The sequence below is a fragment of the Mercenaria mercenaria genome, chromosome 5, assembly GCF_021730395.1.
Source record: "Mercenaria mercenaria strain notata chromosome 5, MADL_Memer_1, whole genome shotgun sequence".
NCBI classification, from domain to species: domain Eukaryota; kingdom Metazoa; phylum Mollusca; class Bivalvia; order Venerida; family Veneridae; genus Mercenaria; species Mercenaria mercenaria.
In genome coordinates, this window is record NC_069365.1 from 20,832,702 (window position 1) to 20,848,048 (window position 15,347).

At 36.5% G+C, this 15,347-nt stretch overlaps 1 long non-coding RNA gene across 1 annotated transcript; it reads right to left on the reverse strand.

The window, feature by feature from the left end:
• Window positions 1–7,921: 7,921 nt before the first annotated feature.
• LOC128556915 (uncharacterized) lies at window positions 7,922–14,068 on the reverse strand. The gene is made up of 2 exons (XR_008370897.1): window positions 13,979–14,068; window positions 7,922–8,990 (listed from the first exon to the last, which is right to left on the reverse strand). It is a non-coding gene; the product is annotated as an uncharacterized LOC128556915 (long non-coding RNA).
• Between the last annotated feature and the right edge of the window lie 1,279 nt (window positions 14,069–15,347).

Consider the following 15,347-nt stretch of genomic DNA (forward strand, 5'->3'; position numbering starts at 1 on the left):
AACTCGTGCTTTTCTTGGCTGTTATGGTCCGTTTTAAAACGTTATTTCTACGAAGTGTCTGAAAAAATAATACAACATTCTCCATTGTCGAATTCATGGGACTGCAATGTCACTATGTTTTTAAAAATCGAGTTCACGACATTGTCAGTAAAATTTGGGTACATATGAATCACTATTTCAGAGAAAGTTGTTCATGTACAGGCAAATCTATTATCACCCTTTCGTACTAAAACATGATCTTTTGAAACGAAATAAAAAAAAAGCTTGCAATTTATTTCAATTTGTTTTTTCCCTCCCTACACAGGTCTTATTATAATAATGTTAAAATGATTTTAATTTTCTTAATTGATACTAGTGCCTGTTCTCAAAGAAGCGAACGATTAACAAATACAGTGCGTTTACATGTCGTTTAGTAGTCAAAATTATTTGCCAGGGCTGTGATTGAACTGACTAGCGGTTAACAGTAAAAATATTTGCCCAGGATGTAATTGAACAGACGAGCGGTTAATCGTTAATGCCCGGGATGTGATTGAACAGACTAGTTATAATGATAATGTATGGGAGATATGATGTAAATAGAATTTTGCATTGTAGAGCATGTGTCCTTATATCGTTTAGTCCCTGGTGCTAAACCAAATTTAACAGCAAAAAAAAAAAAAAAAAAAAAAAAATAGTGCAAGAAGAAGTGGGATAGTGCGGATGTTCATAGAAAGTAGACACGTAGACCAAACTTGATTCGCGTAACAGATACACGTAGGTGACTACAACTTTTGCACGCAATTTACGAGTGTTGAAAGAATATAAACACATAATCCTTCCATTATAATTATGTGGAAAAACTCAGAATTTCCATATAAGGCAATAATCGGGTTTATGATTTGGCGGCAAAAATGCACGATTTTTTTCGCTGGAAGTAAAAGTTGTCATTCGAGGTTTTAATATCAGATGTGAAATTTCCGAAAATATTTAAATATTTTCGAATCAAAACATTGTCAATAATTAATTATTATATCATACCATTTCACATGACTCACAATATTTATTTACAAGTTGACACGTGCGTAAAAGAAAGTGTAGCAATTATAAAACATATTATGGACTCTATTTTCCCTTCATCATATAAAATAAGTGTGGTTGTTAGACGTAAAAAAATGTTTGTTTCCGGTATCCCGACCTATCCTAAATTTTTGGCCCGACCTAAATGTTTTTATGGCCTTGGAGAATTTTTTTTTTCAACTGTTTAGCAAAAAGTTACAAAACTTCACTTTTTATGCTTTAAACATTGCCACTGATGTTAGAAATCAACTTACTGATGCTTTAAAAGCATATCCCCCTTATTTGTCACTTATTGACACAAAATAAATTCCGAAAAGTCTCCCTTAATAAAAAAATATTCCAAAAAAAATTGTTTTTGGGACCTACCTACCCTAATTTTTTTGAGCATGTTACCGGAAACAAAGAATTTTTTTAGGTCTTATGAACAAATCGATATATATTTCAGGAAAAATTTTGCTACATGGTTATTCATGTTTTCGAAATTACCGAAACTTTGTATTTTGCTTCAAAACTGGGTGTAGATCTAGATGTCATATAGGCGGGAAGGAGACGCTGGTCTTGAGCCTTGGACCCCCTTCATTAAATACACCACCACCCCCGACGACGGAGTAGGGTTGGGTATCCCGCTCGCAGCATACATGACTTTGCCTTTTTCAGAAATGTTTTATACTAAAATTACAAATATGTTTCATTAAGATATTATTAAAAATTCAATGAACGGGTTGTGTATTATTTTGACAGTATAGATTCTGACATGTATATTTACTTGTTGGTTGGGTAGTAAACGATTGGTTGGGACGGTTTGCTAACGATCCCTCTGGCCATGTAGCCTAATTCATTCTTGTGTTATTTTTTCTAAGAGTATGTTCAAAGAATTTCAACGATTTGTGCTTGTTTGAGAGTAACGTATATTTACAAAACCTAATGGTCTTAGCGGTATTCCCCAAACACTACAACTTTTCAAAACTTCTATGTCTACGTATATTTTTTATCAAAATAAGTTTAGAACGATATGTAATCGAAACAAGAGTGCATATGAAGCTTTTATTTTACCCAAATACACAGTTACATGGATAATTTTGACAAGAAAATGAACAATTTAACTTCACACTGGAATGCTGTAGCTGTCTTATGTCAGAACATTTCATGTTATCTTGTCCATACAGTGGCCTCAGTTACGGGCTGCTGCGAGTGTTTGAACAATAATCAGGCAAAATCTTCCGGCGCCCGTCCAGCGGCAGGTGAAATCGGACGGTGACATGGTTAATTAGTTCTAGCTCATCGGATGGCTCCCGGGAAAAATACAGAGAAAAGTTAAAAGTTCAGCGGCGGCCGGACGGTTGGCCTTCACACATCATCAGAACATCGTCCGGCTACTAAACGGATCGTGCTTAAAATCGGGGTTGGGGGAAGGGTGCGGTGTGATAGTACGATTTTTGTTCCAAAATTTACCTTCAAAATCGCTCGGTGACGGACCGGGCATCTGTAGGAACTTAAACAGGCACCGCCCAAAGTAAAAAAATATCGTTTACGTATCTGTCAGAGCGACTGGCGTCGTTGATTTTTGGCGTACGGAGTGAATTCTTTCCGCCGGCGCCCAATTTCGTCCCCAATTCATTAAATAAAATTTACATAGGAACATCTAGCTTAATTTCTCATCTAAACGACAGAGAAGACGGCATTTGTTCCAACACGGAATCTGAAACTTTTCTTCTTATGCAATCTGGAGACTCCGGACAGCTCGCATAATGCCGACTGCTGCGGAAGCCCCTGTCACAGCTCGGTTACCGGCGGAGCGCCGTAAGACTTGAAAGATGTCCGTCCGGTTTCCTGTATGTTCCACATGGACGCCGCCCGGTCCCTGCCCGGCCCCTGTCGGATTTTAAAACTGCTCGCCAGTCATGTCCTTGCAGGAAAGCCGTCCGGTGCCCGCCTGATCTGTGACCACCTGAACGAAAAGTTCGCCGGCTGTATTTTCAAGATCAGGTACAACAATGCCTGAATACAGCAGTTGTTTCAGTAACTACAACAATGTCTGAATACACCAGACGCCACCTTGATTGACGGGAAGTAGAATATCATGATCATACCTTTGACCTCTAAGTCTAACCTTGTGACCTTGATCTTGTACCTTCGGCGATATATGACCATTTTGTGTCGATTCGCCGTAAAACTAAAACCCAACTTACTCACTGATCCTAGTGACCTGGTCTTTGCCCTGTACTATCGTCCGGATGAGGTGTATATAGTTGATAATAATTTTATGCAGTTCATTCCAGTGGTTTAGAAAATATGAAATGGACACAGATTTGAGCTATATGATGTTTGATTTGTTAATACGATCTGCAGGTACACATTTGATACTAGCTTTATGGAAATCCTTCAAATAGTTACGAAAATGTAGAGCTGATATTAATTTAAACTGTTTGATCTTTTACCTCTTGTTTGACATTGACCTTGGATACAGTGACCTGGGTTGCATGCTCTGCATACCCTCTTGATGAAGTCACTTTATGATGCTAGCTCTTTGAAAATCTTCCAAGTTGTTAGGAAGATATGAAGTGCACTCAAAGTTAAGCTATTTGACATTTGTCCTCAAAGTATGACCGTGACCTTGAATCAGGTGACCTGGGCTGTAAACTCTAATGCTATAAACAAATAATACTAGTTTTATGAAAGTCTTCCAAGCAGTTTGGAATGGATATATATGGAGTGGACACAAAGTTAAGTTATTTGACCTTTGGACCTCCAAAAGTGACATTGACCTTGAACTGAGTGACTAAAGAGAATTGGAGGATGTAGCTGATTATAAAACTTGACCAAGATATTATGCCCATAGTCATTGTGTGTGATGAAGTTTGGTGAACATTGGGTAAGAACTCCTCAAGTAAGAGAGCAAACAACTTTTGTGAATGACATCTGCTGCTGCAGGTGATCCCAGAAAACAGTTTCATACGCTTATAACAAGAGGGTCATGATGACCCTGGATCGCTCACCTGAGCAATATAAGCCACATGTTTCAAACGTCAAACTAATATGAAAATATTAAGAAAGCAGGTCATTCATGTTCACTGAAAGTCAGTTTTAAGACCGTTGTGCAAAACTGTACATGTCATCCAAATTTCAAAACTGTATCTTGAAAAACAGTAAAGTAGGGCAGTAGGTCAAGGCCACAGTCAGGTGACCCCTAATCACTTGGGGTAATCAGGTAATTATAATAAAACAGTCGAGGAAATATCTAATATTTTTTTAAAGTATTTTTTCCTATATAACTCATATAACAAGTGACCCCCAGGGAGGGGACTCTTTTCACCCAAGGGGCATAATTTGAACAATATTTTTAGAAATCCACCAGGGAATGCTACATACAAAATATCAAAGGCTGCAGCCTTGAACTTTCAGACAAGAAGATTTTTAAAGATTTTTCATACATAAGTCTATGTTAAACTTGCGGCCCCCAAGTCAGGGCCTCTTTTCACGCCAGAGGCATAATTTGAACAATTTTTATAGAGGACCACTAGGCAATGCAACACACCAAATATCAAAATCCTCTGCCTTGTAGTTTCAGGCAAGAAGATTTTTAAACTTAAAGTCTTTTCCTATATAAGTCTATGTAAAACTTGGGACCACCAGGGCAGGGCCTCTTTTCACCTCAAGGGCATAATTTGAAAAAATTTGGTAGTAGACCACTAGGCAATGCAACACACCAAATATCAAAAGTCAAGGTCTTGCAGTTTCAGGCAAGAAGATTTTAAAAGTTTTTTCCTATATAAGTCTATGTAAAACTTGGGACCCTCTGGATGGGGCCTCTTTTCCACTCAAGGACATATTTTGAATAACCTTGGTAGAGGACCACTAGGCAGTGCAACATACCAAAAATCAAAAGCCTAGGCCTTGCAGTTTCAGACAAGAATATTTTTTAAATTGTTTCCTATATAAGTCTATGTAAAACTAGGGACCCCAAAGTCAGGGCCTCTTTTCACCCCAGGGTATTAATTTGAGCAATCTTGGTAGAGGACCACAAGGCAATGCTACATAACAGATATCAAAGACCTAGGTCTTGTGGTTTCAGACAAAAAGATTTTACAAAAATATTTCCTATATAAGGCTATATAAACCATGTGACCCCCTGGGCGGGGCCATATTTGACCCTAGGGGAATAATTTGAACAATAATGGTAGAGGACCACTATATGATGTTATATACAAAATATAAAAGCCCTTGGTCCTGTGGTTTAGGTCTAGAAGATTTTCAAAGTTTTTCCCTTAGAAGTCTATATAAACCATGTGACCACCAGGGTGGGACCATATTTGAACCTAGGGGGGTAATTTGAACAATCTTGGTAGAGGACCACTAGATGATGCTACATAAATATCAAAGCCCTAAGACCTGGGGTTTTGGACAAGAAGATTTTCAAAGTTTTCCCTATACAAATCTATGTATACAATATGACTCCCAGGGCAGAGCCACATTTGACTCTAAGAGGATAATTTGAAAATCTCAGTAGAGGACTACTAGATGATGCTACAAACCAAATATCAAAGCCCTAGGACCTGCAGTTTTGGACAAGAAATGTTTTTAAGTTTTTCGTTTCGGTTGCCATGGCATGGAGTTCTGTATGGAATTCAATTCTTTGAACCATTTTTAAAGAAGACCATTCAAGGAAAATCCCCGTTTCATAAAAATTGGCATGATGGTTTAAGAGATGTTGTCTAAAGGAAAGTGTGGATGGATGACAGATGCCGGACAGTGAGCTCACCCCCCAGCACTTTGTGCTCAGGTGAGCTCAAAACAAGAAAGTAGGTCAGTAGGTTAAGGTCACAGTTAGTTGACCCCTTATCACTTGGGGTAATTATAATTAAACAGTCTAGGAAATATGACCTGATAATTTTTGAAGTATTTTTTCCTATATAACTCATATAACAAGTGACCCCCAAAGCGGGGCATCTTTTCACCCAAGGGGCATAATTTGAACAATACTGTTAGAGGTCCACTACACAACACTACATACCAAATGCCTAGGCCTAGAAATTGCGGACAAGATTTTAAAACTTTTTTTCATCTATAAGTCTATGTAAAACTTGGGACCCCTGAGGCAGGGCCTCCTCACCCCAGGGTAATAATTTGAACAGTCTTGGTAGAGGATCACAAGGCAATGCTACAAACCAAATATCGAAGGCCTAGGTCTTGTGGTTTCAGACAAGAAGATTTTTAAAGTTTTTTCCTATATAAGTCTATGTAAAACTTGGGACCCCTGGGGCGGGGCCTGTTTTCAAACCAGGGGCATAATTTGAACAATCTTCATAGAGGACCATTAGGTGACGTACATACCAAAGATCGAGGCTCTACACTTTGTGGTTTTGGCCATGGCAACCAGAGTTCTGTGTCTTTGAACAATTTTGTAAGGGGGCCACCAAAGGATCATTCCTGTGAAGTTTGATGTAAATCTGCCTAGTGGGTTTGAAGAAGATTTTTTTTTAGATACTGTTGATGGACGGACACTGAGCAGTCACAAAAGCTCATCATGAGCCTATGGCTCATGAGAGCTAAAAAGTAGGAACTTATTTTGCTACTTGAAAGCCTGTAAGCAATACCATAGAGTGGTGGAACCTATGCCCGCGGTATTCCTATGCTCGCGGTATTTTGATAAATACGCTCTCTGCAGAAGCACAGATAAAAATATTTCATCATGCTACGTTCAACACTGACCAGTGGTGAAATGCCTTTACAACAAACGTAGCGATAGCCACGCGTGCCGCTCATGTGACGTATACAGCAGCCGATACATTTTACGCAATTTGTATCTGTTGCATAAATCTCAGACAACTATGTAAAAATCACCCAGCTAAAGTTAGTTTTTTAGAAATCATGCATTACATTCAGATATAAGATACATTTATGTGATGCATACGACACCTGGCTACACTGCGAGTGCCTGGAGTGCCTGTCGAACCATGAAAAGATCGATGTTGATCTTAGTATTTTGACAAAGTCCAAATGGCTCCTTCTGAGATGTAGAGAGGAGCAATTTTCCTACACACAAAAGAAGTGTAGGGAACATTAGTGAGTTAATCACTGTCGTTGTTTGAATCATTAATACTTGAACATCCTGTTTTTATATAACATTATTATACATTTTTAAGCTTTGTTCTAATAGTGACTCCATTTTTGTAAGGGAAATATACACATATAGGCACATACAAAATTTTATCCTCATTTTTTTTTGTTCTTCACATAATAAAGGAGTAATGTTCTAAATATTATATTCGCATATATGCTTGTTTGTTCATTTTTAGCCTGCCGAATTTTTTTCGCCCTTAGTTTGATAGATATAATATACCGCCAGCATAGGTTCCCTTCAGGGCGAATTTTCACCTTTTCACGTATGCCGTGTCGATTGCTCACGAGACGACTAAGTCACATGAAAACATCGACAATATGTTTCGATAAAAGGAGGATAATTTTATGTTTTTTGTATAGGCAAATCGAAATAATATTTTTTTCTTGCTTCTTAAAAAGATAATATATGTACAAAATACCGCAAGCATAGGTTCCACCACTCTATATATATAATAAAAAAAAAAATGTTCAAAGGTTCCTATTTTTAGCTCCTGCAACCCTTAGGTGCAGTCAAAAAGAACTGTTTGAATTTTTTTGCGAAAAGCACAAACAAGAATGCTTTTGACCAAGTTTTGAGATATCCATCAAGCAGTTCAGAGAAAATCCTTCAAAAGCTTTTTTCTAGTTAAACTGTGGCAATTCCAAAGTGCAGTTAAGTGAAATCATTAGAGGAGAGCTTATGATCAAGTCTGAAAAACATCCATTCAGCTATATATAACATACAACAAAGCAAGAAAACAAAGTATACATTTAAACGTAACAATTTATTTCAAATGGCAACCATCAATTTAAATCCAGACAGTACTGACCATCATCTTTCAATGTATGAAGCATGTTTAAGGACAGTATTATATAGAACAATACATAACTGAAAATATCACAGAAAATATACAGTATCACAGAATTTGTTTGGGACATTTTGTCTGGTAAATTTTAAATAATTCTTAATTACTACTACTATCATACAATGACTTTTGCCATTTCCCCTTTGTCCTTGAAGGCAAAAATATATGAACATCACACAAAACTTAACCATTATTCTCACCAAGGGCGAATACAGTTCATCATGCCATCAGGTTTATAAGTCGTCTTAGAATGATCTCTTTCTTTCTCTTTGTTTTTTTTTACCTATTCAGTTTAAGCAACTGTCCTCTAATGTTGCAGCAACAGACCTACCCAGTACTTTACCCATCTTAGATTCACCTTGCCACAAGATTATCAAAAGCTGAATTAATGATTCTATTTGTTTAGGTTAATGCTGTTCTTCAACTATATTTCAGTTTAGCAGTAGCAATCAGTTAACCTAGTCAGCGTTCCTGGATTTTGTACAAATACTGACTTATTTTCAGCAGCTCTATATGACTAAGATGCTGAGGTCAAATTACCTCAGTGTCCAATGTAAATCATCACTAGGAATAAAACTTGCTACCTCTTGATTCATTCTTGTACTGTGCTACTTTGCTGCTGACTATTTGGATATTTTAAATCTAAAGTACCAATGAAGCTGACAATTTCACTTGGTCTTTATCAGATGTAAAACTTTTATTTCCGGCTAACAGATTCAACTATAACGTCATATCTATATGACGGCCTTTCAAACTAATCTGACTAGCTAAAATAAGTCACAATAGAGTGTTCTAGGAATGCGTTGTCCTGAATATCACTTTGTTACAGAGTTTTTCTAGCAAGAATTTTTATCATCTCATGACATTCTTTCCAAGTAAAGGTTCAAACAACTGGTCAAATATTTTCTCTGGTTTCTCTGATGCCCTGGGTAGCTCTCTGGCAAGCTCTGCTATCATTGATATTGAGTTCTGAAAAATATTAATCATAACATATATTCTCGTATATGGAGGATATTACACAAGTCTTTTCATGCAGAATTCATTAAACAAGCTGAATAAAATAATACAATGCGATGCTCTGCCGGTTGTTTTATCAATTTTATTCAAGGAATTTAATAAATTCAATGTGGAAAGACACAAATATAATATTCTTCTTATCATGTTTGCTTATCTTGTTAAAACATTAACATTTCTTCTTTGTTTACCTATAACAGACAAAGTCAAGGTCAAGCCTCCTTTGCTTAAAAAGATATCAATGTCAAAGCTTTATTAAACTAATTTAGTGTTGTACCAAATTTATGTAGTGGCTTTATTTCACTCCAACAACATTAAAGATATGATCAACTTTAGTAATATAGATAGAACAAGAGCTGTCACTAAAGGTGACAAATACCCCCGTAGCGCCTTGACCTTTGACCTGGTGACCCCAAAATCAATAGGGGTTGTGTACTCAATAAGTACTATCAGCATATGAAGTTTGGAGGTCCTGGTCGCAGTGGTTCGCGAGTAAAGTGCCTTCATGCAAAAAATTAATATTGGCCCCTGTGACCTTGATCTTTGACCCCAAACTCAGTAGGGGTCGTGTACTCAATAAGTACTATCAGCATGTGAAGTTTGAAGGTCCCGGGTGCAGTGGTTCGCGAGTAAAGTGCCTTCATGCAAAAAGTTAACATTGGCCCCTGTGACCTTGACCTTTGACTTGGTGACCCCAAAGTCAGTAGGGGTCATGTACTCAATAAGTACTATCAGCAAGTGAAGTTTAAAGGTCCTGGATGCAGCGGTTCGCGAGTAAAGTGCCTTCATGCAAAAAGTTAACGTTGTGACGAATGAACATTGTGACGAACGAATTAACAAACAAGTTCAGATTTGCCCCTGTGACCTTGACCTTTGACCTGGTGACCCCAAAGTCAGTAGAGGTTATGTACTCAATAAGTACTATCAGCATGTGAAGTCTGAAGGTCCTGGGTGCAGTGGTTCGCGAGTAAAGTGCCTTCATGCAAAAAGTTAACGTTGTGACGAACGAAGGGATGGACAGTTGAAAACTAATATGCCTCCCTTCGGGGGCAAAAAAATACAGAACACAGTCTTGTACACATCAGCCATATATTAACCTATGTTAATTGTGTAACTCTGTTTTTTCCTTGGGAAATCTGCCACAGGAAGAAAATTCTGAATGGTGACCATGGTGATCATTTTTGAACACCTCTTATTATGCAAGACAGTCATATTTCAAAGCAAAAATTAATAAAGACAACTGAAGACAACAAACAAGAAGAATCTGAAACAAATGGCCTGTAGAAACTTAGATTTAATTCAAACACTGTTATACACATTTCTAGCCAGAAAGTTTTGCTTTTGAAAAACAGCAAGGCAATAGAAAATTTAATATCAACGTTTACCATGAAATTACCTCTAATTAAGATAAATAATCAAAATCAGAAGAAATGTTCATGAAAAATTGGCAGTTTGACAACGCAAGCAGATATTCTGGTGATAACCCACTTTCGATTTCAAAGAAAAAGGTAAATTCAATGTATATTTTCTAACATTAATTTGATTATAATCAATTTTTATCAATCTGAATTAAATACTTGCTGGCTGAGCTTCAGTTTCAACTGTGTGTAACACTGATAATTACATTTGTAAGAAAGGCTGACAAGCTCTTTTCACAGTCAAAATAGACAGCACTACAGATTAAGGCCATCCTATTTTTTCATAGATTTGGGATGTTACATTACAGGATTAAATATGTAATGTCTGCATTGGTATTTTATTCTTGCATAAAACCTTTGTTTTTTGCCGATTTTGTGCATGCACAAACAGGGAAAAAACGTGTACAAACAAGGAGATTCTCGTGAGCACGCGCTGTTGGTGAACGTTTTGAATATGCTGTTGTGGGTCCAACGTAAGCAAATTATGGATCATGAATCAATTTTGGCCGAAGTCGAAAGGTCCGAGATTTATGAAATCTTTTCATCTGCATATTTATTAAAAATATCATTTTTCAACCTAACTTTACTTTAACTTGTAATAAGCGCTACCTCTCTTGATACGCGACTGAATTGACGTTCCTTATTATTGTATTATTACGCGTATTAGACTCAAAGTAAGTTTACACGCCGCGATTTAATCCCTGAAAATGATAGGCAAACAACAATTTACAAAAATACAATTTCGTTTTCCAAGTTAATTTGAGTCGAGAAAGTTGACATGCTAACTTTAAATCTTACACTAAAACTTTTAAAAAATGTTTGTGTCTACATTACACATCTATGCAGACTACTGATACAGTGATGGTGTGTAATGTAAAGCATAAACATGACGAAGCGTAAAGTTTGAAGGATTTTTCCACAGTTAATGAACATTTGATGAACAGAAGGTATTTATTATATATTTTTCAATTTATTTGTAGATCTCACCAACCATGTTTGAGTTTATAAATCCAATCTAAGTTGATTATATCGATGTTGGAAAAATTCAAATTTTTGTGTTTATCAAACTTTGATCGCGATGGGGTGGGGTGCAAAGCAAAATTTTCTAGTTATAGGCCTAGAGATTTCATTCTTAACGACATGAAGAATATAGGTATTGATACCAGTTTCTATTAAACGATAATATTTACATTTAAAAAGCGTAGGGGCAGACTATTAATTTAAGCCAAGCAGAATTGTGTTCTGTCGGCACCTCACCTGCAAATTGTGTAAAGACAGGATGCCATGTAGGGTTATGCCCTTTTCTCATAATTCCGAGCCTCTAAAGCTAAAGTTCCTACCGATATATCGGAAAAAGGGGAAGTCATGCTTATTTTACATATATTTAATATTAAAGAAATTACCACAAAAAGAATGTCCGTTCGACATGTATAAAATACGCACTGTTTCTGTATGCCCTGGAAATGCATAAATAAAACATGTGTCCATAACAACCTGAAACGGCCGACTTCGATCGGCTAATGTCAGCTGGATAGTCTTGTTTTTTCGATATTTCCAGCACTTAAGTTGTGTTTTTTTGCAAAAATAGCGATAACGCACGTTTGTTTCATGAAACAACATCTGCAGAATCCCTCGGGCTATGTTGGTGCACTCGCCTTACGGGCTCGTGCACCAACCAATCCCTTGGGATTCTGCAGATGTTGTTACACAAAAAAACGTGCGTTAACCCTACATTTGAAAAACATTTGATATTTCCAAGAGTCAAACACACTATCATTTTAGTAGGTTTAATGTGAAAGATCAACTGCACCATTATCGCTTCCACTGGCATAGCTTTAAGCATGTGTACTGTGGCAAAGAATGACAATTTATTCTACAGATTTGCTCGTACTCTTGAAAAAACTTGTCTAGTCTTTTTCAGGACTAACAGATGAACATTTATTTTTCATGTATTTTGTACAGGATACATTGGGCTATCAGTAAAAAATGTTTACTATCACATTAAAATAAAGTTAACATTTACTTTTTTAGGTTATAAATATGTAGGCACTTGAAAGACACAACAACATACACTAATCTGTCGAATTTTGAGTAGGTTTTGACCTTTATTTCCAATATAAAAAGTGCTAACCATTCCATTTTTTTTTCTCTCCAAAAATCAGATGAGAATCTAAATATTCATTTTTCTAGCCTAATGTATTAACCCCTAGGTAGTGCTAGGTAGGTCATCACGGAGTCTCCCACAAACCCCTTAAAATATTCTGATGACAAATTTTAATATTATTTGGCACAAAACACGCTTTCTTTTCACACCAAAGCTACATACAGTGAAACACCGCTCGCTCGAGCATCGATGACTCGAGCACCCGGGCTCGCTCGAGCAATTCATGTGGTCCCGGCCAATTTCCTTCTATTTTCTATGTGATATTACCATGGCTGGGTCGAGCATCGATAACTCGATCGCTCGAGCATGACACCTGGTCCCTGTGTATTAATTTACTCTTTGTTGCTTCTGGCTAACTCGAGCAGAGGTGTCAAAATGTTTCACACCTTCGGTGGTCAGATTGTATCGGTTAATTAAACATTTTCACACACCGTGAGAATTGCGTAGTCTATTCCCAGACTATCTTAAATGTTTGTTTGTCGGTATATTGGATCTTATGATGAGATTAATTATTAATAAAAGCTTAAAGAAAAGTTTTATTGATTAAATATCGATCAATTACTGATTACTTAAAGCATCTTTTCTGCGGGATCGAGAAGATAGTTATGAGATCTTAGTATTTTAATCAGCAGTTGTTTGCTTGCAAATGAAGGAAATAATATGCTTTTCATAAATTGAGACTAGTAATTATGATATGCACTGTTGAAATAAAAAGTCTTAGTGTGTCTTTTATATTTTCAACAAATACTTATTGAGACACTATCAATAGATAACGTTTGTCATACGTTGTTTTTGCAAATGTCACAAGTTTGTTATTATAAGCTCACCGTTTACTGCAAACGGCCAGATGACACTTAGTTTACTTTAGTATGATGGTCAATGTTTGGACGCTCGAAACATGGATAACTCGAGCATTTGCTCATCCCTTGCGACTCGAGCGAGCGTGTTTTACTGTATCTCATTTCATTATTATAATGCAGTGACAAGATTTTCTGTCTAATTTAACCAGTATGGTACATAATGACCAAGTTAACAGAGTGAATGTAACTTAACATAATAATATTACAAGTAAAAAACAGCTCAGTTAACTCAATTGGTCGGGAAAAGGGGTTCTCTGTGTGGTAGCAGTGATAGGAAAGCTGGCAAAAGAAAATGCGCATTAAATGTTTCTTTTGGTAGTAGGTTAATGAAAGGATGGTGCATGGCTTCTAATAACCAACTCCTTATATACCAAGTTTAAAATCAATATCTTGAATGCTCAAGTTATGATCTGCGCAAGGAATATGACGGACAGACAGAAACACATGCCTTCACATAATAATCCTATTTCTTCCAAAAGGTGTGTATAAATAAAGTATTACCATCTTTAACATGTGTTCCTCAACTTTAGCATCCATCAGTTTATTTTTAAACCTCTTTGCATGAGCGTGACAAACTGTCTCTGTGCATCTCTTCATCTGCTCAATTTTGTTCTCTAAGATAGCAGAAACAATGAATATAAACTACAACAAAGTCTCTAAGACTGAGTTCACAAAAATGATTACACTAATATAGCAGGATATTTTCTACTGATAAGGCTAACTACTAATGATGACAACAGTAATGATGAGACTGACTGATGATGATGATGATGATGATGATGATTGTGACTGAATGATACCATAATTCAGCAGACAGTAATTCACTGCTGACATCAAATTTAAGTTGACATTGAATATAGAAAATCAGAAACAAGAGTCAAGTGCTCTAAGTCGCTCCTGAAATGCTTTAGACTAGAATATATTTGACTTACTGAATAATATGTAACAACTGTGTTTAGTATAAGTTTTTTCGTTTAGCTTGCAGCCTTGTATATTCAAGTGAACATTGAAATTTGAGGGAGGTCCTTACAAAACAGACCAAGTTTGGTGACCATCCATGAGGAAGTTCAGGTGAAGAAGTAATTTAAATATTTTCTATTGTTACTTCTGGTGGCCCCATAAATCAATTAAGTGGGAACCAAACTAAGAGAGGACCTTACAAGAATGCTGCAGACCAAGATTGGTAAAAACCTATCTAGTGGTTCCTTTCTATTTTTAGTTCTATAGTGGCCTCTAAAGTTAATAAACCAGAACTTTTGAAAAAAAATTAGAGAGGACCTTAAAGGATACTACAGACAAAGTTTGGTGACGATACATTCAGCTGTTCATAAGTTGTTTGAAACTTTTTCTAATTTCAACCCTAGCAGCCTCTCAAATCAGTCAAATGGGAGCATTGGAACAATTTCGAGCGAGTACCTTAGAACGATGCTAAAGACTAAGTATGGTGATGATCCATGAAGGAGTTCATGATAAGTTATTTAAAGGTTTCAGTCAAGCATAGCAATTTGAACAAATATAGGAGAACTAATGAGGATGCTACGGACCAAGTTTGGTGATGATCCATTTAGTGATTCATTAGAAGAAGTCTTTTAAAGGTGAACATCTAACGCCAGACAACACAAACAACGACAGACAACGGACACAGTCCCATCGCAATAGCTCACCCTGAACCATTGGTTCAGGAATAGGAAAGCTAAAAATCTTCTTATGGAACAAGTGAATCAAACAGCTTCTTACATATTTGCCTACATTCTATTCATACATAAAATAAAAATTCACTTGCATTTTTCTTTACTGTAAACTAACATTTTACCCAGAAAGTTGTCAAGAAAGAAAAACACTCTTTAAACTATCTTGATAATCTGTTGCA